This window comes from Dermacentor andersoni, chromosome 4, assembly GCF_023375885.2.
Source record: "Dermacentor andersoni chromosome 4, qqDerAnde1_hic_scaffold, whole genome shotgun sequence".
Classification (NCBI taxonomy): domain Eukaryota; kingdom Metazoa; phylum Arthropoda; class Arachnida; order Ixodida; family Ixodidae; genus Dermacentor; species Dermacentor andersoni.
Window position 1 is genome coordinate 195,618,671 of NC_092817.1, and position 25,282 is coordinate 195,643,952.

A 25,282-nucleotide genomic window follows, 5' to 3' on the forward strand; every position below is an offset into this window, starting at 1 on the left:
GACAGGCAGGTACTTCTATATGAGTTTTGCGATGAGTTCATCGACCGTGTTGGACCTGGTGGCTTCGTGAAGGGCCCGGGCCAACGTATGCCTTTGATTTGACTTCGAGCCGCTTTGATCGAGAAGGTTCTTCAGCATGCCCTAAGATTTGCCGTTTCGCATCTGTCCGTCGATGAATACGCAGAGCTCGTCCCACTGCTGCTGGCATAGCGCCTTGCAGTGGTCATCGAAGAACTTGTTGAGCTCCGAAATCTTCTTTCGGAGTCTGCGATTGAGCCTTTGACCCTTCCATCGGCGGAGCATGGCGGTTTTGGCCTCGATCAGGTGGGCGAGTCTGCTGTCCATCCGCTCGACGTCGAGATCTGTTTCCACTTTCTTGGTGGCCGCGGAAGCGTCGTTCCGGATGCTTTCACCCCATTCTTCGAGAGTGGCGGGTGCCCTGGCTCTCCCGGGTTCGTCACGAATCTTCCGAAAATGGTCCCAATCGATGAACGTGAATTCCCTGACCCTACTCCGAGACACGTTGAAGTTGGTCTCGAGAATGTAGTGGTCGCTGCCGAACTCCATGGCGGTGTCCTCCCAACGCACGTCCTCGACGTTCCCCTCGAAGGCGAGGTCGGGTGTCGAGTCCCGGGTGATGGAGTTGCCAATGCGCGTAGGAAAATTCTTGTCAGTGACCAGAGTGAGGTCCATCTCGTTGACGTCTTGCCACAGGTTGCGCCCCTTGGTAGTGTCGTAGACGTAACCCCAGATGTCATATGGTGCGTTGAAGTCGCCGACGACGACGAAGGGTCGAGGGCTGGCCAAGTCGGTCGCCTTCTTGAGAATGGTCGAGCAGGATCTCAACCATGACATATTCGATTCTACCCCTCGCCAGCTTGAGGTCGTGGGTGATATGAGTTAGCCGTTTATCGATCAAGGTGCAAATCCCTCGCCCCCCGGGCCGGCCCGACACGGCCCTGTAGCCCTGGAGCGAGGCGGCGGAGATTAATGTTTCCTGGAGAGCAATGACCTGACGTTTCGCAGCGAAAGACCTGAAAAAATGCTGCAGAGGGGCTTTTTTGTTAGAATACACTCTGCAGTTCCATAGCCAAATGCGAAAACTCTCGTTGAATTTATCCATTATGGCTGACCTGACGGACTACCACCTAACGGGGCAGTTACGCCTGCGCAAAGAATGGGTCCTCCTGTCGCTGCGCTGGTGTCGCCGCGCTGGCGGATGGTGGGTCCTCTTGTCGCCGCGCTCCTGAAACACAGGACCGGCAACGGGCAGCGCCCGTTGTCGCAGCGCCGACCGTGCACAGGAAGTTGAAGTTCCGCGCCTGTCCTGTGTGTTCCTTCTTTGTCCCTTGTTTTTGTGCGGTTACATGATGCATTCCAATAACGGCGATGTAGTCGGCGATGTCACGTGGTCGCTCACCGAGGTTCAGACGCGGCGCGTTGACGGCGAAGCCTCGTAGTCCCATCTCCCAGTATGAACATCGGCGGTAGATGTGGCCCGCTTCATCGCCGTCATATCAAAGCGTACGGTGGTCTGGAGCGTGCTACACTTTTGTCTCCCTCAGCGCGTTGTGAGGGCTGACAGGCTGGTGGGTTGGCAGCGGCTCCGGTGGTAGTTGCTGGTGATGGAACTGCAGCGCTATTGGGCCTGGGCGCAGACGCGGAAAAGGAAGCTGACGGGGGGCAACGGTGGCTAAGGTAACTGCTTCAGGCTGGGGCTGAGGCAACTCAGCCTGCACATCGAGAACACCCGGTGACCACTGAATTTCTTCTTTCACAATGTCGATGATCGAGGCCACTTGGGGCTGCGACGCAGGGAACGTTTTATGCAGTTTTTGGCCCAGGACAGACCTGATGGTGTTTCGGAGCTCGTCGCCGCGAAGTACTAGGACTTCATACTTCGCTGTAAGCGCTAGGCTGTGTTAATTTCGATGGCCATGGCATTCATTGAAAATTCCGTAACTGTATTAGGCTGGTTGCGAATTAATCTAGCAAAGAGTTTTTGCTTTCCTCCCCGCGTAAGGAAACTAAATTTCTACTCCTCAGGCATATTTGAGTCAGCATGACTGAAGAGACGCGCTACTCTTCCGTATAAATGGCAGCGTTCTCGTTCGGGGGCTGCACTCGGTCTTCCAGCAGAGATTCTGCCCTGTCTTTGCGTGCGACGCCCCTAAAGGTCTGCAGGAAGCCGTTGTGAGACAGGTCCCATGTCTTTAGGATCAATTCCCGCTTTTCCAACAGGTCCTCACGCCATCTACCAAAGAAAAGTGTGCATGGCATAATTTGCCCTGAGAGTTACCGTTGTTGAACGTCACGAACCTTTCGTATGTCTGCAACGAGCTTTCAGGGCCTTCAGTCGATAATTTCGGAAATGTCGGTGGCTGCATGGGTTGAGTCAGGACTACTGGAGGCACAGTTTCTGTCCTTTCGGCTGTTAGCTCGACCTCGATCCTCCTGGAAGTCTGCCGTAGATGTCCTTGCACCGGCGGTAATATTTTGGAGCCTGCGGCTAACTCGACGGTCCATCGCGACGTCGACGGTGTCTTCACGGCTTGGGCTTCCAGGGGGTTTTCATTACACAACGAAGTACCTCCACCAGATGTCACGTTGCAGTGGCGGTAAAGAACACAGTAGCAAAAACTGTGAATCATAAAAGTGACTATGTTTTGGTCGAACCTGTGCCAAGAACAACACTCTAAACCTAGTACAGCGCAATATACAATGGAAGAAACAAGACGAGCCGGCCAGATAAAGGAACAGAGCGCTGACTCACAACGTTCTTGATTGGAAGCTTCTTGCTTGGCGGCTTGAAGCGTGAGATCACATTGATACCCTCAGCCACACACCTGCCCACTTCGACCTCGGGAACCTCTCCGGCTACTTGCCTGACGTACGTGATCAGTTCGTGCGGTGAAATGGCAAGTTACGTGGCAAACTTGGGACCAAGGCTCAACACACACCTAAACGGTTCAGGAATCACAACATCGCCCACTGTGTGCACGGGGTTGCTCGTTGCGGTCGCCTTGTGATTCCTGAACAGATTAGGCGTGTGTCGAGCTTTGGTCCCAAGTTTGCGACGTAACCTGCCATTTCACTGCACGAGCTGATCACCTACGTCAGGCAAGTAGCCCGAGAGGTTCCCGAGTTCGAGTGGACAGGTGTGTGGCTGAGGGTATCGATGTGACTTCACGCTTCAAGCTACCAAGCAAGAAGCTTCCAATCAAGAACGTTGTGAGTCAGCGCTCCGTTCCTTTATCTGGCCGGCTCGGCTTGTTTCTTCCTTTGTATGTTGCGCTGTACCAGTTTTACAATGCAATGCCAACTCGCCAAATCCTCAGCCCTAGTGAACAAGAAAAACACGTTACACTCAACACACAACGATAACGATGAGCACAGTCGGCCTAACGGGACATGAGAAGAATTTTATTAGAGTCCCGAGAGACTAAGATCTTGGGGAGCCAAAGCCGAAGTCTCCCGAAGATCAAGTCGGTGGCTCTACCCACGATGGGGTCGGGAGATGAAGGCCCACCACAATGTCGTGGGCCCTCTGGAAAGCCTGGAGCTGAATGTGGAGATTGCTGTTCTTGAGAGATTTCTGCCATTCTTCTTTCGTGATGGGCGGAGAGGCGTTAAGGGCTTAGCACAGCCAGAGCATGTGTTGAAAAGAGCATGAGTCATGACCACATTTGGGGCACGGCTGTGAGTGGTCAGGATCTATCCTGTTATGGGACCGAGGCGTGGGATACGAACGGGTTTGCAGAAGTCTGAGTGCGCTAGCCTGAGGCTTGTTCAATTTGGGGTGAGGGGGTGGAAATGTCCTCCTGCCCAGTCGATAATGGGAAACAATTTCGTGAAAAGTACATAATGGATCTTTGCGGATGTTGATCTGGTTCCAAGTTTGGTTACCCGCGACAGCGCGGTACGTGAAATCGCGCGCTCTCCGGTATGCCTGCTCGTTACGATTACATCCAAGCGGGTTAATTGAGCTATCTAGATGGGCTGGGGACCACCGTATCCTCCTTCGCTGCTCTCCCTAGTCCTTTGAAGTGCTTTGTTTGCAATACTGTTCGTCTGTTCAGACACTAAGGCGGACGAGAAGGATCTAACCACCGTGCACGAGTCCGAGAAGACGACAGCAGGAACTTTTGAGCTGTGAAAAGCCAGTGTGATCGCCGCTTCCTCCGCCACATAGGCAAACTTTGTATAAACAGAGGCTGCATTGACCAGGTTGCCCCCCGCGTTTACCACCGAGACAGCGAACTTATCCCCACTGTCATATCTGGCAGCATCTACAAAGAAGACACCTAGTTTCTGCTGATTGATCTTTTTAAGGATGGACTTGGCTCTCGCGAATCTTCTATCCTCGTTATGCACTAGGTGGATGTTCCGCGGGACGGGGTCAACCATGATGCGAGTTCTGGTTTCCCGGGTCAAGCTAACTTTGGTCGCTGGTTCATGTCTGGGTTGGATTACCGCTTCTTCTAAAATCTTTATCCCTGGCTTAGTGGATGAGAGTCTCATTATTTTTGCCGCTGTGTGAGCTTGTATTAGCTCATCGATGGTGTTATGGAGTCCTAGCTCCAGCAGCTTCTCAGTGCTTGTGGACTGCGGAAGGCCGAGCACGCGCTTGAGGCCGGTTCTGATTAGGGAGTCGAGCTTGACCTTTTCCGCTTTACCCCAATTAAGGTACGGCCCGATGTAGATAACATGACTCAGGAAGAATGTCTGATAAGCTCTGAGCAAATTGACCTCTTTGAGACTGCCTCTTCGATTTGAGACGCGGGCTACAAGTCTTAGGACATTACTAGCCTATCCAGTGAGCCTGTTGAGGGCCGTCGAGTTACAGCCCTTGGCATCAATGAGGAGATCTAGAATCTTGACCGAGTCCATCCTCAGTATGGGATGCCCATTTCTATCTCGAATTTCTATCGGCAGAGTTTCCAGAGGCGCAAGGTTTCTGACCCCTTGTCTGGACTGGCGATATAACAGTAGCGCTGATTTAGCGGGGCAGAATTCAAGGCTCGTGTTTGAAAGAATTCCTTCGGTAGCCTCCAACGCGCTTTGTAACGAGTGTTCGAGCAAGGCTGACGATCTGCCCAGCGCCCAGATTGTGATATCGTCCGCATAAATGGTGTGACCAACGTTCGGGATTGCCGCTAGGCGAGTGGAGAGTTTGTGCATGGCTACATTGAATAATAGTGGGGAGAGGACCGAGGCCTGCGGGGTGCCGCAGGTGCCTAGTGCAGTTCGTAGGGTCCTCCCATGAACGTGCCTAGTCGGAGGTGAGCCTTGCGATCCGCGAAGAAAGATCAGGTGCAATCATGAAACCGCTGACCCAGGTTAAGAGAGGAAATCTCCGTCAGGACGTGTTTATGCGCGACCCTGTCGACGACACAGTCGGCAATCGTCAAAACCTCACCAGCCGGTCAAGCACATCGGTTTTTATACGACTCGTCGAAAGTTCCAGCGTAATCACTGGTGTCCGCGTGCCTTCCAGAAGGTACTGTACAATTCGCATGGTCCATGAAATCAGATTGCATAAGCTTCGGTGACAACAGACAATGGATATAACTATTGATAACATTCTAGAAACTTACCATACATGCGAGCGCGTTCGGCGCTGAGCGATTAGGTTTAAAATTGGTTAGCCGATGAAAAGCGGTCACCGGCTAAAGCGGAATCCTTAGACGGCACGTAGGACGAAAATTTAACTGTCCAGCCAATGGGGCAGAAATTGGGGGTCGAACCCCCGAGCTTTGGTGGTGGTCGAACTCACGACCTTTGGTGTTAAGATGAACTTGGTTAGGGGACAGTTAATTAAGATAGAGATAACTAAGGCGCCGGAACCCGCGTCTTTTGGTGAAAGTCGAATCCGCCACCTTTGGTTTTATTAAGGCAACATTAATTAATGTGCAATTAATTAGGACAGATGTAATTAAGGCACTTGTACCCATGACCTTTGGTGAGAGTTGTCGCCACTGGGAGATATGAGCGAACCGGCCATATCCCCAAGTTGGATTCCAATTGACATCTTAAAGGTCGCGTGTCGAACGCACTAACTTTGCGAAGTTATTTATGGTACAGTTAATTAGAAAAATGTTGATTAGGGCACTCGAACCCAAGACCTTCGCTGGGAGAAAATAACGAATAGGAAGTAACAATGCATGAGAATAAAGATGTCAAGTAATGCTATGAATGTTTCGTGAGCGCGCAGGCGTTCGCCTTCATGCTCTTTGGCGTATGCTAAAGTGGCTGTGACTTTTGTTGTTTCTGCTATGTGAAACGAGTACCTGTTATAGGGTAACTACATCTCTTTCTGTTAGCTTTAATGAAAAAAAGAAGCCTACAATCTCGCCTTCCATGCTACTGATAGTATTCTTCAATCTTTCTGTCGATGCGTTCTTGCGTGTACGAGCGGCTGAGTGAACAGAAGTCCCGATTTCACAGCAGTAAGTAGCAGAATATGGCAGATCGCTCTGACGAGTTGGGCGATGTCACGCGTAAGAAACTATTTACAATAATAAAGCACTCACAGGAGACTTCAGATCTACCTGTATCATCGTTTATTGATTCTTTTCGATACGCTGAGGTGCATCCTGAAGTTACCAAGCAGGGTGACGCTGCATGCTGTATGGAGAGAAAGAAATTGCATAAGATAACCTATTTGCTCGGGGAAATTTGAAAACTTATGCAAAACGTTTATAGAACCCTTAGACATGTTATGCTTGCCAATTTTAGTGTTCTCAAGAATTATAGATACTATCCCAGTTAATAATATTAACATTTCTCAGCATACCTGAGATCGCCAGTTGTTCCGTACTGATACAAAAAATAACAAGCCAGAATTATAAGATAAGACGTCCTCGATTGCTGCCGTTCTATGACGGGTGTATGGTGGGGAACACTCAACTCTGCCAAGAAATAATTTATGAACATATCGCCCTGCCTCATTAGCAGGTAGCATTTCTGTAGCCCACACGCTTCAATGATCATACATATTATTGAAAACTATCTTTACCTGTACGGAAAAAAATTCAGCGACGATTACAATACTCGCTATTGCGAAATTTCTGCGGAGGTCTATACGTGCTTTAATTTCGCGATATATTGGCTGGCGCGGACAATCTGTCTCGTGCGATACGTTGCAAACGGCGTAAAGGGCCGCACGACTGTCTTTTTAATATGGAGATTGCGAGAGTCAGCACGTGGGTGTCGAGTGGGCCCGATTCACAGCAGCCGCCGCTGATAGAACTCCCTGTCGATGCGCGCTACTCTGGCGCCATCTCGTATCCATCGTCACCGCACTGCACTTTTCATGCTTTCTCTATGCCGTCCTCAGCTTTCCGCCTCGTGGTTCCGCTGCGCCCTCCTCTCCGCTTTCCTCTTCACGTGTTTCCTCCCCCGCTGCTCTGCGCGTTCGCTTTCTTCTTTCGCTGTCCTCGTTCGCTCGGTTTCGCCGTCGCCGACGCCCACCGCAAGAATGGGGGCCGAAGAGCTGCCCTCTAAAATAACGAACACTTACCGCCTAGGCTATACGAGGCATAATTACGCAAGGCTCAAACCAAGCTTTGGGTAGGCGCCGCGTTACGAGTTTCCTACACAATCAACGATCTTCAGCACAACTCTAACGGGATTTCCAAAAAAAAAAATAAAAAAAAAAGAATCTATCCCGAACATATCCACATTAGCCACGTGTTTGTGACTACTGAATAGCTCAGGCGAAATGTGTTCTTGCCTGATTTTAACAAATGCAGTTACCTACGATGGCGATTCAATGTCGCGTGTAGTATAAATAAGAAACAATTGTTAATGATTGTGTTTCAAGATGTGCCGCGTTTCAGTGCCTAGACTGAAAACAAGGAACCATAACTAATTCTTTTATTTATGATTCATACATTCGTTGTGCCTACCATCCCAAAGCAACTCTGTGGCTATGGGGGATATAGCAGCGGGCTCTGGTTTCATACAGGCTGCCTGACGTTTATTTTGATTTGAATTGAATTTATTTCGTAACAACAACAACATATTTGTGAGTGGAACCAAACCACTTCCCATATACATAGGCACTTACACAGGCCCAGCGGGTTAAGTGGTGTAGCTACACGCATTTCGCGCAGTCGCGCTGCACCTACACTCGCTGTAAGAATATTAAAGCAGCTAGAGAATCACTAATTAGAGCAAAATATTAAGACAAGAAGACACAGTTAACTGTAGATGTCGCTGACGTAGTGAACTTTCTCTGCTCTGTAATCACTTACGCTCACTAAGCCCGCGGTAGCCTTCAGGAATCGCAGGATCGTTTTTGTGGCCTCATGCAGCTGTGATATTCGAGGCCGTGGTGACAATATATTGGTCAATAACAAATGTATTTCGTTTATCCGGTTTAGAGCTGTGCGGAGCTCAAATCTTTCATCGTTAAAGGACGGGTACAGAAAATGTTCTATAGTCTTCTTGAGACCACAGGTGCTGCATCAGGTTCTATCGCCCATTCCAATCGCTAATAAGTGCGCACTGGCGAACGCAGCGCCCAAGCATAAACGACGCACCACTGCTTGTTCACCAAAGTGAAAGGTAGCCTACAGGGCTCTGTTCTGGTTAACCTCCCAGCCTTTCATTTATCCTTCTCCTCTTTGTCTGTTAAAACTGAGTGGCTTACGGTCCATTCTGGTACTCTGGACTAAAACGAACTTCCCTCTTTTTGCTTCCATGACAAGCTATTGGCTATGAAAGTAGTCCATCATCCTCTGAATCCATGATACCGAGCAAGCAGGTATTCTGCTCACCTTCTATGTAGCCGATTGCGCAGTCAACGGTTGTATCCGCTGCGTCCGGGAAATCCAAAGCTTGCAGCAGCAGAGACTACATCTCTTCGTGGGAATAAATAGCCTCCTCCGCGGTCGTATCGGCTGCGTGGTCTACTTTGTGCGTGGGCAAGAAGTAGACCAGCCAGGAACAAGGTTATCACTAAGAAAATCTTCATGACACTGTCGGCAGTGACTTCTTACAATCGCTGTGGGTGAAACTGTTTTCTCCTTTGTGTGGAGTTGCCAGTCTTCTTATACGTTTGGAACGGCGCACGGCTTGGACATGCGCCCATTGTTACTGCCTACCCTGATAGTTTCCGTAATGACCATCCCATCTCGTTCGACCAAGGAAAAGTGGCTCGGGATTGCCGCACGATTTCAATGATCCGGGACATAAGCGTCGCGCTTTCCGTCTATGGCTCTCACGTAAACAGAATTTCTTTTGGTAGCCTTCTGCTTCTTCTCTTGTTTTTTTTATTTTGTGTGTGTATTCAGAACAAACAGTGACGCATTTCAGAAAACGTGTGCGTCTGGAATGTTTGCAACTATTGCCGAGTTATTTCTGTTGCATGCACATCGTAATTTTCCAACGTGGCCTGTCAAATGTTCAAGAACAATTGAATGCTTGAGCTCACCTGTCGCCGGGCAAAGTTTGTGCCCAAACGACTGTATAATCTGTGTTGCTACAAACGCTCCAATAAGTGAGGAGTACGCTGCACCTCATTCTAGTGATTTATTGATCTCCGGGCGCGTTAGTAGATTTGCAATAGCACCTGGCAAGAGGTTTTCTTGCTCGCGGAGTGGCATGGAAAGTTTCTCAAAGAACTTCGTTTATGTGCGTTTACATATGTACTCGCACGAAGTGACAGGCACTTCGTAAACCATGCACTTGCAAGACGGGCTTAGCTTGTGCGCTGATATTCCCTAAAAATTGGAGGTAAATATATATGAAGTGCTCAGGACGTTCCCGTCACAAGAAAGCAACTGAAAGTGTCTCAGTCCTTTAGACCCTTTTAATATGTCCGTAGATGACTGGCACCGTGGAACGAGAGAGAGAGAGAAATCCTTTGATGGAAATGTAGACTTTTGCTGCCCCCGTGTCTATGACCTCACACCTTATATTTTTTTTTTCTGACTGGGGAAAGATATGGGATAGAAAAGCCTTACAAGAGAGATGGCGGGAAAATTGAATAAATAAAAAAAAATCGGCTACACTCTGTCAGAGCCGCGAGCCGCCGATGGCTGCGTGACACCTCTTGTGCTTGCTGCTGAGGGTGTACTGGCACTAGGGTACAGAAATGACGTAACCAAACACACAAGCTACATTTATTCAGGCATTAGAAGGGCTACATGGCTAACTTGTGTTGCGGCTAGTGCTGCTACATCTAACCGTCTGATCTTGGGATCGCGCTCGCTCCCTATTCGTACTTGGCTTCTTTGTTTTGCAGGGGGTGTTGGGGCACTCGGTTACAGAAACGACCCGTCTACTGGTGGCACCCGGGGCTATCCTGCGCCGTGCCAACCCACCCCACTTGTACATAGATGGTTGGGGCGCCTGAGCTTGACTCGGTTTCCTGCGCTTGCGCTTCCTGTAGAAGCGGACATGTTCTGCCATGGTAAAAAGGGTTGGGTGTGCCTATGTCTTGCTGCCCGAATTTCTCTACGCCATTTCTGGACCCTACTTGTTGAACACAGGGGTGGCATAGCTGAGGGAGCGTGAAATTTTCGCAACAAATTTCGCACTTGTAGGTCTTAAAACTCCTGATGAGCATGAGTTTAAGTACACATTTATGAACTCAACGCATACATGATGAACTTACGCGGCTTCTTTCCTTTACACAACGACATTAAAGTAAGGCGCGTTTGTAGTATCGTTGTGAATATATGTGATCACAGCTAGTATAACATGTTTTTGCTACAGCAAAAGCTTTACGTAGTCCATCATACGGTTTCTGTAAGTGATGCCGTAGACCTACTAACATATCGCACTAAAGAGGAGGGACAAGTCGACACAGCACAAGCGCTATCGAGGGAGGGAAGCCGCCAAGCAGAGCCCAAATTGCAGAGGGGAGGATCTGGGAGCGGATGCGGAAGGAAAGGGCCCGAGTTCGAACCTCAGCGTAGGCAGCGAGTGACACGAAGGAACATAAATCCAGAGGAGAAGAAATGCCTAATGTTCTAGAAATACACTTCAGAAGGAAATAGGTTTGTATTTGTTGCTTATTCGTCATAACGCAAGAAACATAGCGCAGTAAGGACGAAGAACAAGTCGAGACAGGTCAAGCGCTTTAGCGCTTACCCTGTCTCCTAGACTAAATTGAAAGTCGCTTCATGTCAGAAAACCAGCAAGCTCAGCAAGTTATTCTATTAGGATAACAAATTAAACAACGTTATAATTACAATAATCCCTAATGGGAAATTTGAGCGCAGCTCTATGCATGTCATTTCGCCATATATCGAGGCAAAGGATCCGAGAGAGACATGTAGCAAAGTCAGCAATCGTCGAAATTTTTATCTCCGAGTCAAGCGCTTCGGGTTTTATACATGACTCGACCAAGGTTCCAGTGTAATCGCTGGTGCAGCGTAGCTTCCAGAAAGTACTACACAATTCGCGTCGCGCATACAATCAGATTCGAAAACAATCGCAAACCATGGCAGTTGAATCAAGTGCGAACGAGACCAAATCAAGCAATCCAAACAAGCGCCAGCGAGAGCAAACGCGAGCAGACGAGAGACCAGATACGAGCATGCGTCGAGCGGTCGGGCGGGTGCAAATGACACCAGTTTCACGCGTGCATGTCACTAAAGAAACCGCTCTCATCCGTCTCCCCCATTCGCGGCTCACTTCTTTCATCTCCAGCTCCGCGTTCGCTCTTTCATCTTTCGCTGCTCTCGTTCGCTCGTTTACGCCGCCGACGCTCGCAACAGCAACGGGCGCCTAAGAGCTATGCTCTGAAATGGCCTGACGTTTACGATGTTTTTCAAAGGTATGCGAGAGTCCCCCCCCCCCCCTCCCGCCCCTATTCGCAAAGCACAGATACATTTGTTCGACTTCCATTACAGCCGATTGAAGGGAGCGTGGCGATGCGTCCATTTGGTTTCGTCACTTTTGCAGCCAAGCGCACTGGGCGTCTCTTGAGAACTTCTAAACCTCCCTGCGCGAACAGTGCATGCGTGCCGATATCATGGCAGTACGATGGCGGCACGGCTCTTCGCTCTACTGTCGCATGCATTATGCCACCTCCTAAACTGTTGGGGTGGCGCCAAGGATAGGTACTCGCTTACCACGCAACAGTCCTGGGTTCGATCAGATTCATTTATTTCTTTATACGTGTGGTTATTCTGTTGAGACCAGGTAGGCAGACGAAAGTGGGTAGGGCAGCCAAATTGAGGCTCTCGCATTTCAGAAATACCATTTGCCCTTCTTAACTAACGTTGCCAGTCACCCCGTTATGTGCCGTGCCTTGTGCTTCGTTAGACTTCGAACTTTCGATTTATTTATATTCACAATATTTGGTTTTCTAGCTAGCCTTACAAGCTCTAACTACAAATGTGTTTGTTCCTCATCATGGCAAAACCTTTCTTCTAATTCGTCCCACGCTTACAGTACAGTACACACTTTATCATTCATGTGGTATGACGACTCAAGACAGTGCAGTAGGTTAGGCCAATATATTAGCCTAGGTTATCATGCACGAACACCCCACTACAGCTACCAAATATTGTTTCCCAAGCTCTTGCATCACCTACAATCAGTAGAAGTAAACGCCGACCAGGTCGCACTCCTGGTCGTTCCCTGCATTTTGCCAAACGCACCCCAGCCCATTCTTATTCTTCTGATTATTTCAGTCTCATGATCCGGATCCGCAGTCACTACCTGTCCTAAGTATATGTATTCCCTTACCACTTCCAATGCCTCACTACCTATTGTAAACTGCTGTTCCCTTCCGAGACTGTTAAACATTACTTTAGTTTTCTGCAGATTAATTTTTAGACCCACCCTTCGGCTTTGCCTCTCCAGGTCAGTGAGCATGCATTGCAGTTGGTCCCCTGAGTTACTAAGCAAGGCAATATCATCAGCGAATCGCAAGTTACTAAGGTATTCTCAATTAACTCTTATCCCCAATTCTTCCCACTCCAGGTCTCTGAATACATCCTGTAAACACGCTGTGAATAGCATCGGAGAGATCGTATCTCCCTGCCTGACGCCTTTCTTTATTGGGAATTTGTTGCTTTCTTTATGGAGGACTACGGTGGCTGTGGAGCTGCTATTGATATCTTTCAGTATTTTTACATACGGCTCGTTTACACCCTGATTCCGCAATGCCTCCATGACTGCTGAGGTTTCGACTGAATCAAACGCTTTCTCGTAATCAATGAAAGCCATATATAAAGGTTGGTTATATTCCGCACATTTTTCTATCACCTGATTGATAGTGTGAATATGGTCTATTGTTGAGTAGCCTTTACGGAATCCTGCCTGGTCCTTTCGTTGACGGAAGTCTAAGGTGTTCCTGATTCTATTTGCAATTACCTTAGTAAATGCTTTGTAGGCAACGGAGAGAAAACTGATCGGTCTATAATCGAGACTTAGAGCTGCGCTTGCGGTCGTGCGCTGCGGTCAGTCACCCATAGCAAGAAATCTGGAAGACAAGCAATAGAGGTCTTCGTGCCAGCTGAAAAAATAATTTATTCGGCATATTCAGTAGTAGCTAGTGCGCTTTTCAGTCTCTTCAGTAATGTCCAGGGACGCATCCTGTAATAATAAAATATACATATGTATTGCGATGTCTGTACAAAACACTGCAGGGTGGCCCAGCTAACTTTAGCCAGGGTTGAAAAATGTGCCGATGCACTCTAAGACAACGCGACCAAACGCATGTTGCTGACTGTTGTTTGCAGTAAGTCACACTACTTTTTGTATTCTGCTTAATTGTATACTTAGTCAAGATGGAGGACTGTTCGTGGACTTCGCACAACCTCTGGTCAGCGCCACCCGTTTAAATCTCTGGCACTTCATCTACAATGTAGTGATATTGACGTCGCTGAATCTTTCTGCAGAAAGATTGCTGGCGAGGCAAATTCCGATGGCACGGGTACGGGAACGCTCGACCACCCACTGTTTTCACGCGATCCCCGCATGGAATGCCCTTTTTCTATGGCAGAACTAGAAGCTGCGCTGGCTTTGTGCAGGCGTTCTTCAGCGCCAGGACCTGACGGCATTACATACCGTGCCCTGTGTAACCTAGGAGACCAAGCTCGGAAGGCACTCTTGCTCCTGTACAACGACTCCTGGTAGACGGGTACAGTTCCGCAAGAGTGGAAGTCAACTCGCCTCATTCCACTTCTCAAAGCTGGCAAGTCGCCTTTGGACATTTCCTCATACCGTCCGATCGCACTAGCCAGCTGTGTCGGAAAAACAATGGAAAGAATGATTTTAACACGTCTGGAATGGTACTTAGAATACTATGAAATTTATCCAGATGCTATGGCCGGATTCAGACGGGGCCATTCGTCAACAGACAGTGTTGTTGACTTGATTACCTATGTGCAACACCAAAAGGCCTGTAAGCGACTATCTGCTGCTCTGTTTCTAGATGTTAAAGGAGCTTATGATACTGTCACCCATGAAGCCATCCTTAGCACGTTAGAAGCCGTCGGACTTGGTGGTAAGATGTATATGTGGGTGTGCAACTACTTACAGAGGAGACCATTCTACGTGCACACAGAAAATGGCCCGACATCCGAGCATTACGGTAGCCGAGGAGTCCCTCAAGGAGGAGTGCTTAGCCCGACTCTTTTCAATCTCACCCTAAGTCGATTAATTTACAACCTGCCAAGCACGGTAGGACTTTCCATCTATGCGGACGACATCTGCATTTGGGCATCAGGTGTGACACGACTTCAGCTTCGCGCTCGGCTTCAGAAGGCAGCCACAATGACATCTTGCTTCCTTCGTGAACAAGGACTTAAAATTTCGTGCGGAAAGTGCGCAATGGTGGCATTCACGAGGAAGCCAATGTCTGGTTACGGCGTATCTATTAACGGACAACTTATACCATACAGCAGAAGTCACAGATTCTTGGGAGTCATAATTGACAGAGACCTGTCTTGGACTCCGCACGTCAATTACGTGAAAAAGCGGCTGACTGCTATCTGTCACCTGTTCAGGTTCCTTGCAGGAAAAAGTTGGGGAGTATCTATACAGGCTATGTTACAGCTTTACATGGCGTTGTTCGTTGGATTCCTGCGATACAGCCTGCCTGCAATATCCAACACCTGCAAGACTAACCTGCGTACGATTCAGAGTATTCAAGCCCAAGCCCTTAAGATATGTCTTGGCTTACCACGCAGTGCATCAACGGCTGAAACCATTGCCCTTGCGCAGGATTACCCAATCACGACGCACATTACCGTTGAGACAATGCGTATGCATCTCAGGCATTATGCTAGGACCCCTTCCCACCACTTAGCGAGCCTCACTGCTGCAAGGCCCTGCTCGACATTTAGCAGTATTGTCAGTGCACATCGTGCGTCGTTTACTTCAGGGTACGCACCTGCGGCCAAGCCAGCGTTTCCTCCGTGGTGTTTGAGCCGTCCACAAGTACATCTAATGATTCCGGGACTACAGAAGAAGACAGATCTACCGGCCCCTGCTCTAAAACAGCTGAGCTTACTTCTTCTGCACGAAAAGTACAGCAACCACGTGCACATCTATACCGATGGATCGACTACGTCGTGCAGTTCTTCTGCTGCCGTGGTTATACCAACGCGAGGAATGACACTGCGGTTCAAGACATCGCATGTCACGACCTCAACGGCGGCAGAACTAACAGCCCTGCGTCGAGCACTGGAATTCATTGATTCTGAAAGACCTAGAAAATGGGCTGTGTTCTGCGATTCAAAACCAGCACTACAGGGCACGCAGTCAGTTCTCCGACACGGATGTCATGACCAATTGACATACGAAGTTGTGAAACTTTATCATGATGTCCAACAAAAAGGTCACGAGGTCGTTTTTCAATGGATACCTGGTCACTGTGGAATCAGTGGCAATGATTCCGCCGATAACGCTGCTCGCACAGCACATCAAGGAGAGCACAGCGTTTCAATTCCGCTTTCGAGGACTGACGCTGCAAAGCAGCTTCGACACCTGGCACGCAGTCTCACAGTGACCGAGTGGAACTCACCAAACTTACGACTCACGCGACTGCATCGACTAAACACCTCCCTGCAACTCCGACCTCCACTCGGACTTCCTCGACGTGAAGCTGCGCTTCTCTGCCGCCTTTGGTTAGGAGTGGCCTTCACAAAGGCATACTCTACATTAATTGGAATGACTGACAGTGCAGCTTGCGAGGTCTGTGGCACCGAAGAAAACATCGACCACCTGCTGTGCCACTGTCCAAGATATGCCTCAGAGAGACAAGAACTTGCCAAAGCTTTCCAAAAACTGGACAATCGGCCGCTTTCTGTGCAGGTGCTACTAGAACACCGCCCCCATCGCCCGTCGGCCCATAAAGCGGTGAAGGCGCTTTTGTGTTTCTTAAGGACGACGGGTTTGTGCGACCATCTGTGACTATTAACGCGATTTCTGTAAGACCACACGCGTCAGCGAACTCGCCGCGATTTCCTTCTTTCCTTCCCTCCTCTCTCTCCCTGTGATCTTTGTTTTCCCCTTTCCCATTCCCCCGGTGTAGGGTAGCCAACCGGACGTTATTCTGGTTAACCTCCCTGCCTTCTTCTTTTCTCTTTCCTTCCTTCCTTCCTAGTCAAGATTAATTAAACAACGTCTAAAGCAACAAACGTAGGTAAAAAACACCAATTAGAAAGTTGTAGAGCGGTTTACAAAACGTCCGACTAATAAGTTTCGAACTTTCAATCTATTAACCGTTATTTTCCGCTTCCTGCAAATGACCGCGAAATACAAACAAAAAACATGGCATTCCCACTTGCGCGCCGTGATTGCAGCTCACAAACGTTACGCGTAAAAACGAACATAACATCTAGCAGGGTGTGCTGCCGCTTAAAAGGCGGCAGAGTAGCAATGCAGGCGCTCGCTGTGTGATTAAGGCCAGCAACCGTTATCGCTTGCGCTGCGATAATGGTTGCTCTGTCACCTTTTAAGATGCAGCACGCTCTCCTAAGGTTATATTCGCGTTTACGCAGAACGTTTGGGAGCACTGCAATCACGGCGCACAAGCGGGTATGTCACGTGGCATGCAGTTTTTAACCAATCGCGGAGAGCTGATTGCAGAATTGGAATAAAAATGTTTGGAATAGATTTACGTTATAGTGCTCCTGCTCAGCGCGTCCGTAATCGGCTAGCAAATTACATCACTAATCGAATAAATCTAGCACTAGGTTGCAATCAGCAAGAAACTTGGACCAACATATGCGCTGAAAGACTGGTCCAGTGCTACAAAAAGTTTTCTGCTTGTTCATTTAAAACTAAGATACCTAAGTGTATCTGTTGTACACATCCTGCGTATCTGCGTATCTGCGTCCTTCTGTTGTACACCGTCGTGTGCAGAACTCACAGTGAAAATCAAGGCATTGCGGGCACTGGTGTACGGATTTTTTAACGGGCCTCGGCGACATGTGGAAAGGGTTGTTACTCATGTGGGCAAGTTGCTCGTTCACATAATAGGCAGCAACAACGCCAACGATGCAGACGCAGGTCAAGGCACAAGGAAAACGGCATCTGTTTTCTGAACCACCGACTGGTTTATTATTGCGACTGACGAACATTTTCATACGCTAGGACGCATTATGAAATGCATATAGATATCAAAAGAACACGAAATAAAGAGACCTAGTGGTTGGTAACCCTTACGCAATGAATCGTGCGCATGCTCAATGCGTCGACACAGAAGTGCGCAGTAGATGTGGGTGGATATCAGTTTTTTCGAACATGAATGGAGTACGAATAGTAAGTATCGGATATTGAATGGAATGCGGAATAGTCAGATGAAGACGCAGCTATTTACAGCAGGCATATTTATTTTAGTATAGTTACATAACATGCCTGTACTGATTATTGACATGCCTGACTGATTAGAAAGAAGAACCGCTAACTATCAGAAACAAAGGAGGAGCTTTAAAAACACAGGATCAGCAATAGCATGAGTAGCCTATCAACGACATTAGAGCCTGTTTGCGAACAAGCCCTGCAACTAAATATGGTTGCGGTATAGAAAACCTTTCAAAAAGACTAACTAAATGGTTGCCGAAACCAAGATTAGATATTGCGAGGTTAGATCTTGATTACACAATCTATTCCACATCCACATGTCAAACGCATTAAATATACCACGCTCGCGACACAAGGAACAAATTGCAACAGGTCTTTATAAATGAAACTAAGTTTTGTTGCTTTTTAAGCCAAACGGCCAATTCGATTTCGAAACACGCCGTAGTGGGGGACTCCGCATGGGGATTGATGTTGACCACGTAGAGTTCCTTAACAGGCACCGAATGCATGTTTGATTTGCATGAATGCATCAATGCATGAATGGTGATTTGGCATTCAAACTCCACCAAAAGGCGGCCGCCGAGGTCGGTATTTGAACCCGCGGCGTCGTGCTTATCGTGCTTAGCAGCCCAACGCAGTCGCCACTAAACAACGACGGCAGGTCGGGGGGACTGGTGCTTCTTAGTGCAAGAAACTCTATGCTTAGTTTCCTTGTTAGTTTTACATAATAATCTTGACAGCCTGTTTCGCACGCAAAAACAACTACGACAATTGCACGCTGGACCACCGCTTCACATTGTGTGAAAAAGTGTGAATGTAAGGTGTTCCAGAGGTTTCACGACACTGCTTTTGATTTTCGCTGCTCCCTTCGCCACTTCCTCGTTCAGCAGACTTTAGATTTTCGTTTCTGCTTTATTTAAAAAAAAAAAAAAGCCGGCAGTCTATCGAAAGAGGAAGTCGGGAAGGGCTTAGCGAAGAGCAATGTTGTAAAACCAGCACGATCCCTTAGTTCCGCATCTGTTCGCATAATCTGAAGCAGATAGGCCAGCGTGTGAATGCTGGAGTTGTTCTAACCCAGCTGTACGAGTTCTCAGGTTACGCTATAACATTTGCAACGCAACCAAGCATATATTTATACGCACTAAGAAACGTCAGTCTCAGTTTGGTCCGTGTATCGCGAAAGTGGTATACTAAATCCTTCTGACATGTGAAAAAGCTAATGTACACTAAACGCGCCCAAGCCATAGGCTTCGCGAATACTATCACGATGTGACACGACCAGTCAATGGCCATGCGCGTGTTCATTGTAAGCAGGGCAGTTGCCGGCCTGATTTTAACAAATATGAGGTGTTAGCCATAAACAGCAGCCAAATGACTCCGGAAATTTTCGAAACCCATAGAATATCAAAATTGAAGGAAACATCAGTAAGCGCCCGATCGGCTTTGCTATCTGACAAGGAAATTGGATATTTATCAGTAAGCCTGTGATCAGAAGCATTTGAAATGGGCACACATTGTGTAAGGTGACCAAACCAAAGCATCCTTTTTAATAACTTTCGCATTCTGTATGCCTTTGGCACTGAATTTAGGCGTGTTTTAATGTTCGTCCATCACAATAACAAATGTGTTGCTAGTCAACGCAACTTGGAGTTTTCCTTATGCCTTCACCTGCACTCGTGTTCATAGCGATACTCCTAACTATAACTGAACACACAACTAGCCTATGTTTTCATATTACTAGATATTAGTGGCAGGAGCATCGAGTGACACTCTTGTTTGTTGGGCAGAACTTCCGGTTAACCTCCTGAGACGACCGGGGAGGAAATTCAAAATAAATCAGAAAGGAAATAGAAAAAATTAGTACAGTACAAAATTCATGGGTTTCATTGCAGATATGATATCAGAGCCTACGTTTAGTTACAAGTTGAGCTACTCAGGTGTCCGGAATTATTAGAATTATTTAGAAATCACTGATTACTGCTTAGCAAAGGGCAGAATCGTAGACTTTAGGGGCCTTCCACGTGAGCACGACCTCGGCGAAGTTCCTAGAAACCCGGAAGTAGAAAGCGGAAGTAATGGCGTCACTAATGACGTCGCACACAAGAAGATGGCGTGATAATGAACCGGCTAATTAATCAAAAACAGCTGCCTCCGAGTTCGGTTCATGCGTTGCGTTAGCCTAAAGTTCACCTTAAAGGGGGCCTGAACCACTTTTATCGAAGTGGAAAAAGACATTCGAAGTGAAGATAGGCTATTTCAGGACCACTTTGCCGCGAAAAGTACTTCAATGCGTTCAGCAGAAGCGGAGTTATCGGCAATCAAACACGGCCTCAGCTGTGCTCCCCTTCCTCCTCCAATGCCTTGCACTGCGAAGGCAACGGCGGTGACATCACCGTGGCGCGCAGTTCAAATTTACGATTGGGTGCCTATGCCGCGCTAAACGTAAGCCAAACGCGGCTGTCCTCAGAGAGCCGCAGTGCGCTTAGCCACTGGACTTGTGGCGGCGCCTCGCGGCGGCCGCGGTATAGCCGAGCGCAGCGACCAATAGCAGCCGCGTATTGGAGTGTGCTTTATGACGAAATAAAGCACACAGAAGAGAGCGAGGCTCATGGGGTTCTTGAAATGAGAGCGTTTGAGAAAAAGGTGACTTCGCGCTCCGCTTGCGAGCTCCACGGACCGCGTACGACAGCAGAACTTAGCTGAGATGTTCACAACAGCGTATGCTACCCGCGGACTATGTTATTTCACCAAGCCCGAGGGGTGGTTCAGGACCCCTTTAAGAACACCAACGCCGGGGTGTGAGTGCCACGAAGAGACACCTAAGTAAAAGATTAGGGCCACCTAACATTTTTTTTTTCTGACTCCGCGGCTACTTCATTTCCTGAACATTAACAATTTCCAAAATTCATGTCAATTAAGTACGCTTGCTTATTTTGTGCTTGCGTCTGGTGCTTTACGTGGTAGTTGACTTTTCTTTTTGCTTCAATGTTAAGAAGAACTAGAACATTCAAGGAGTCAGAACACTGAGCCAGAAATATGTATATTTTTTGAAGTTCCAAGTCTCCTAATGAACGAAAGTTGCGATAGTAAAATATCGTTCCATCAGTGTGCTGGAAAACCAGCTCCGCGCCATACCTTTTAACACCCTCAACTTTGAAACATTCAATTAGTTGCCAGAACAACACCATTACGATGTTAAATACAAGCACCCTTATTTGAATAGCAGCCTTCAGGAATGGTGTTTGGTTGAACTAAAAGCGCAATGAAAGAAAAAACATCGCCATAAGCTCGTTATACTTTCCGAGTTGTTTATTAGCACTACTACATGTAGTACAGTCGCGGACAGAATATTATGGACCATGAAATCTAAGAAAAAGCTGAATATCTCCGCAACCTCACAATGCAATCTGGTATTTGCATTTTGGACCTCGACTAGAATATGCTAACAACGTTGTCGTGGGCAGTTTTACTGGTTACTGCAACAGGCTGCTCGGGAATTGAACGTTTTCGGAGATCCCGTGGTCCATTTTATTTTGTCCGCGACTGTACATCACTACTACATCCTTAAATAGGATACGAAATAAATTTATAGACGTGGATTTGAACCCAGAAACGTGACCTGGGAACTAAACACCCTAAGCACTGCGCTACACAGGAAACACGTTATAGATACTCAAATAATGGTAGCTATATCCATAAATTGCACAGAAACTCCAACTGCTTCATTTCATGAGAAACCTTCCACAACGTAACATCTTGCATCGAAGAAAATGCGTTCGTTACGTTGGAAACCTAGTATTCCTATAACAGCTAGGTCAGTTTCCAACAGTAGTTAACATGCGAACACTTTTGGTATAGCGTGTTAAATATTTCCTTAGGTTGTCAATTTTTATTTGCTTTGATTATTTCGAACGCCTACTTACTACTGAAGGTGCATACATACATACTAATGGTATTTTGAGTAAAATGGTTGCATAATGGGTAGAAATAGGATGGTAAAGTGAGGAAACATCCTTTACTAAACATTTGGTTGAGGCTGTTTGGTTTCGCTTAGTTATTATTGTTTATTTTGTGGTTACATTGCTTAACCATGCTGTGTAGAGTAAACAATAAAATTTACGGTACCGGAATTTACGACCTGCGAAAAGCATCCACAACTGTTCAAAAGAGTGAAAATATCTATGGTGGCCTTACGTGCCCTTTAGACGATTATCTAAAGCGTGATTAGAAGCGTTAAGAGCATAGAACCAATTTGTGCAACAGACGCAGAATTTTATTAATTGGAAGGTCAAGCCGCTTCACGGTATCAAAAGGTAAAAGACACCGATGATAGGCAGTCCTCTTAATTTGGTTCATGCAAGCAAGTGGCTATTGATGACACCGACGCTTATACTGTCATGATAATATCCCACCTTAGCCTCGAATGTCTCTTCTGTTGAGAATGAGCTAACTCTGTCCGCGCTTAATTCATCGAGGGGCGGGACATGAACGTCAGGATGTGACAGAAAAATGTACGGCTTCTGAGAGCCCGAAGACGACCGGGCATCTTTATTACTTTGTTCATCGGGAAAAGAATAAAAATATACCATGCTCTAACTGCCCTTTACCGAAAACGCTTTACCGTGCCTTTTACAATAAAGCAGAAATGGTCGCTGCATAGAATTCGCCAAATAGGTCATATATGGTGCGACATTTTCCTATGTCCTCGACAATCTGTAGATCGAGGTCGGAAACGAGGCCGGTTGCCGCATTAATATTAAGAGCTTACATAACTGCCCTCTGTCAAGTAATTTTAAGTAAAAACTATTTCATGAATGTATAGAAACTTCACGATGTTACCTTAAGAGTGCGCGGTAATCAAGAGAGAGCAAGAATCCTAAAGGTTACTTTCAAGCAGCGCACGCTTCCAGGAGATCACTTGGAAGTCCTCATTAGTTGCGCACTTGTTTTTGCCTTGCACGTTTTGCACAAAAGTCTGAAATTAAGAAAGCTCTAAGGCGATCAAACATAAGCATCTTCGAAATATGGGTACCATCTAACCCACCCTGCGTCAGTTATTGCCTTTGTCCAACTTGCGTTCTATGGAGCGCAAGAGTCCATCGCACCATTTGTTTGAAAATGTAACGTGAGCATTATTAGGCCTATCGGAAAGCGTGCAGCGCGGTCCTTCAGTGAATCCCCAATTGCGCAATGCCCCCGTGTATGCGGCTATAAAGTGCAATAAGCCTCTATTCGTAATTTTTTTTTACTGCTGACGAAATATTTTAGCTGCTCCCTTGCAGCTAAAATATGTGACTAATTATTTGTTCGGCCCTTCAAAAAGTAACAAGACTGATCAGCCAAATAATGAGAACAAAAAAAATTAAACACTCGATCACGCGACACGCCTCTCTTTCGTAAAATACGTTGCCACAAATTTACACGGCGGCAAATTATTTTTTTAGCGACCGTTCCGACAACACGAGTATTGCTTTTGACAGGTTTCGTTCTCACCTTGACGCATCGCCCGAGCCATCAGCCATTGTGCCCGCCGCAGGGTCCGGGGATTGCGTAACCCCCGAAACGAATGAGTAAACGTGGGTCACATCTTCCCCGAACAGAACCGTGTTGTCCTCCTGCAACCAAATGTGCTGCTACGCACGCGAGTCCAACCGCGACGATGCTAAGGTACGCGAGGATCTTCATGACAACGTCGGGCAGTGGCAGCGCTGCAGCGAAAGCTTGTAAATCACTGCTAGAGAATAGACGCCGAGCGGAGACGAGCGCCTATTTCACCCCTCACAATATCGGCCGCGTCCTTTATACGCCCCCACACGAGATGTGCCGCAGCAACTGACAGGGTACTTGCCCTTCTTAAAGGAAGACTTGGGCAGGGCTCCCCCGTTCTTGCAATGCCCGGTGACATGCAAGTGTTGCTTGCTTTCGCATTGGCGGCAGCTAAATTTCCGGTTCTTACGTTCGCCTTTTACATCGTGCCGCTCGCACTATCGACCTTGTTGCCCATCAGTAGTTACGAAGAAATATAGAAGTATAGAAAGATATTAAAAGTCTTGAAAGCATACGCAGCGGCTTTGATACCACTTTCCTCGATGGACGCTCCCTTTGCACTCGAGATTTTTGCGAGCGTGGTTTTCGTGGTTCGAATGGAAATATGTAAATAAAATTAATGGGGACTTCAGTTTCTCATGGTCGTTTCAGGAAAGCTCTGTAGCATAGCAGTACAAATCCCATAACTAATAAAAACTGCAATATAATTATTTATCAAGGATTTTGACAGCCTTTACCCTATAATGTTGCTAAAGCTAGACTGCTGAGGAATTGTAGCTGGATTCGTGATCCGTGGAGGAGGCCAAGGCTTTATTCGTGTACTTTTTATTTTCATACCCTTGTTATTTCGTAGTTTTCTATTACCTTTGGATGATTGACAGTTTCTGTGGTAATGCCTCGGCGTTATCGCACGAAATAGGAACAATTTTTTCCGGCAATTATCAATAACGAGTTATTGCTGCTCATTCATGTTCCGTTGGTTACTATATACAGTCGACCACCGTTACAACAGTTATAAATTTTGCTTTATCCAGAGCTCTACGATGTCTTGGTTGCAGACCATGAATTTTATAACTGATTATTCGGACTATAGTGGATACCTTATACTGTAGCTCTGATTGCCCTGTCGCAACGGCCTTATCTATATCAGACGTAATATAGTCGGGCTCCCCAACAAGTACACAGCGCCTAATGCAGCTCTTGCGCCTTTTAACACCGCTGCCAGTGCCGGTTGAACAAAGTAGTTGGACTCCTTGCACTTGCGCTTACGTGTTTTGCCAAATATCTGCTCGTTACGTGCGTAGTGCGGACGTAGCCTCATAATGGCACCGATGCAGTCGCGGAAGCTTTACTTCTTAATTGACTCATGAGAAACGACGCTGACGGCACAGTTTAACATGGCTTCGCTACGCTACGTGCAGTAGAATTTTGGCACGTTGATGTATGTTAGTAGCATGACACCCACACAAGCAAAACAGATGGAAAGGTCAAGGACTGCATACCTGCCGGTAGGAAACGATAAAGTGATTGTTATATTGAACCATGATACGGTTCGATGCAACTCCTAGAAGAGCTTTTCCAGGCATCGAAACAATACGCATTCCTAATCTTATGTGCTTCGCTGATGAAATGTTTTTGTGATGCCGATCCTGCGATCTTGTGACGCCGCGCTAGCCACCCTCTCTAGTTATAGGCGACAAGACATGAAACGTTTATGCAATACTTGTATTGCTTCTTTTGGATAGAGCACCCTTCCATAGACTTAATTAGCAACATAAGACCGGGCGAGGGGGATGGAGGGTATTCTGTAAGCGTCTGAACTAGTGGATACGTCCATTTGTTCTGCAGCGGAAGTTCTGATTGGCTGGTTGGGCTGGGATATGCGTGGAGAGGAGACTTCAGCAGCAGCACTTCAGCAGCACACGAAATTGACATGTCCACTAGGTGTACACTCGCA

General features: G+C 47.3%; 1 protein-coding gene and 2 long non-coding RNA genes across 3 annotated transcripts in view; all 3 read right to left on the reverse strand.

The window, feature by feature from the left end:
- LOC126530419 (uncharacterized) overlaps window positions 1-25,282 on the reverse strand; it is a 103,951-nt gene that overhangs the window by 71,162 nt on the left and 7,507 nt on the right. The gene's annotated exons all lie outside the window — the stretch shown is intronic.
- Window positions 6,547-11,532, reverse strand: LOC126530542 (uncharacterized). The gene is made up of 2 exons (XR_007599436.3): window positions 8,784-11,532; window positions 6,547-6,627 (listed from the first exon to the last, which is right to left on the reverse strand). It is a non-coding gene; the product is annotated as an uncharacterized lncRNA (long non-coding RNA).
- On the reverse strand, window positions 13,475-23,599 carry LOC126530543 (uncharacterized). The gene is made up of 2 exons (XR_007599437.3): window positions 23,272-23,599; window positions 13,475-13,560 (listed from the first exon to the last, which is right to left on the reverse strand). It is a non-coding gene; the product is annotated as an uncharacterized lncRNA (long non-coding RNA).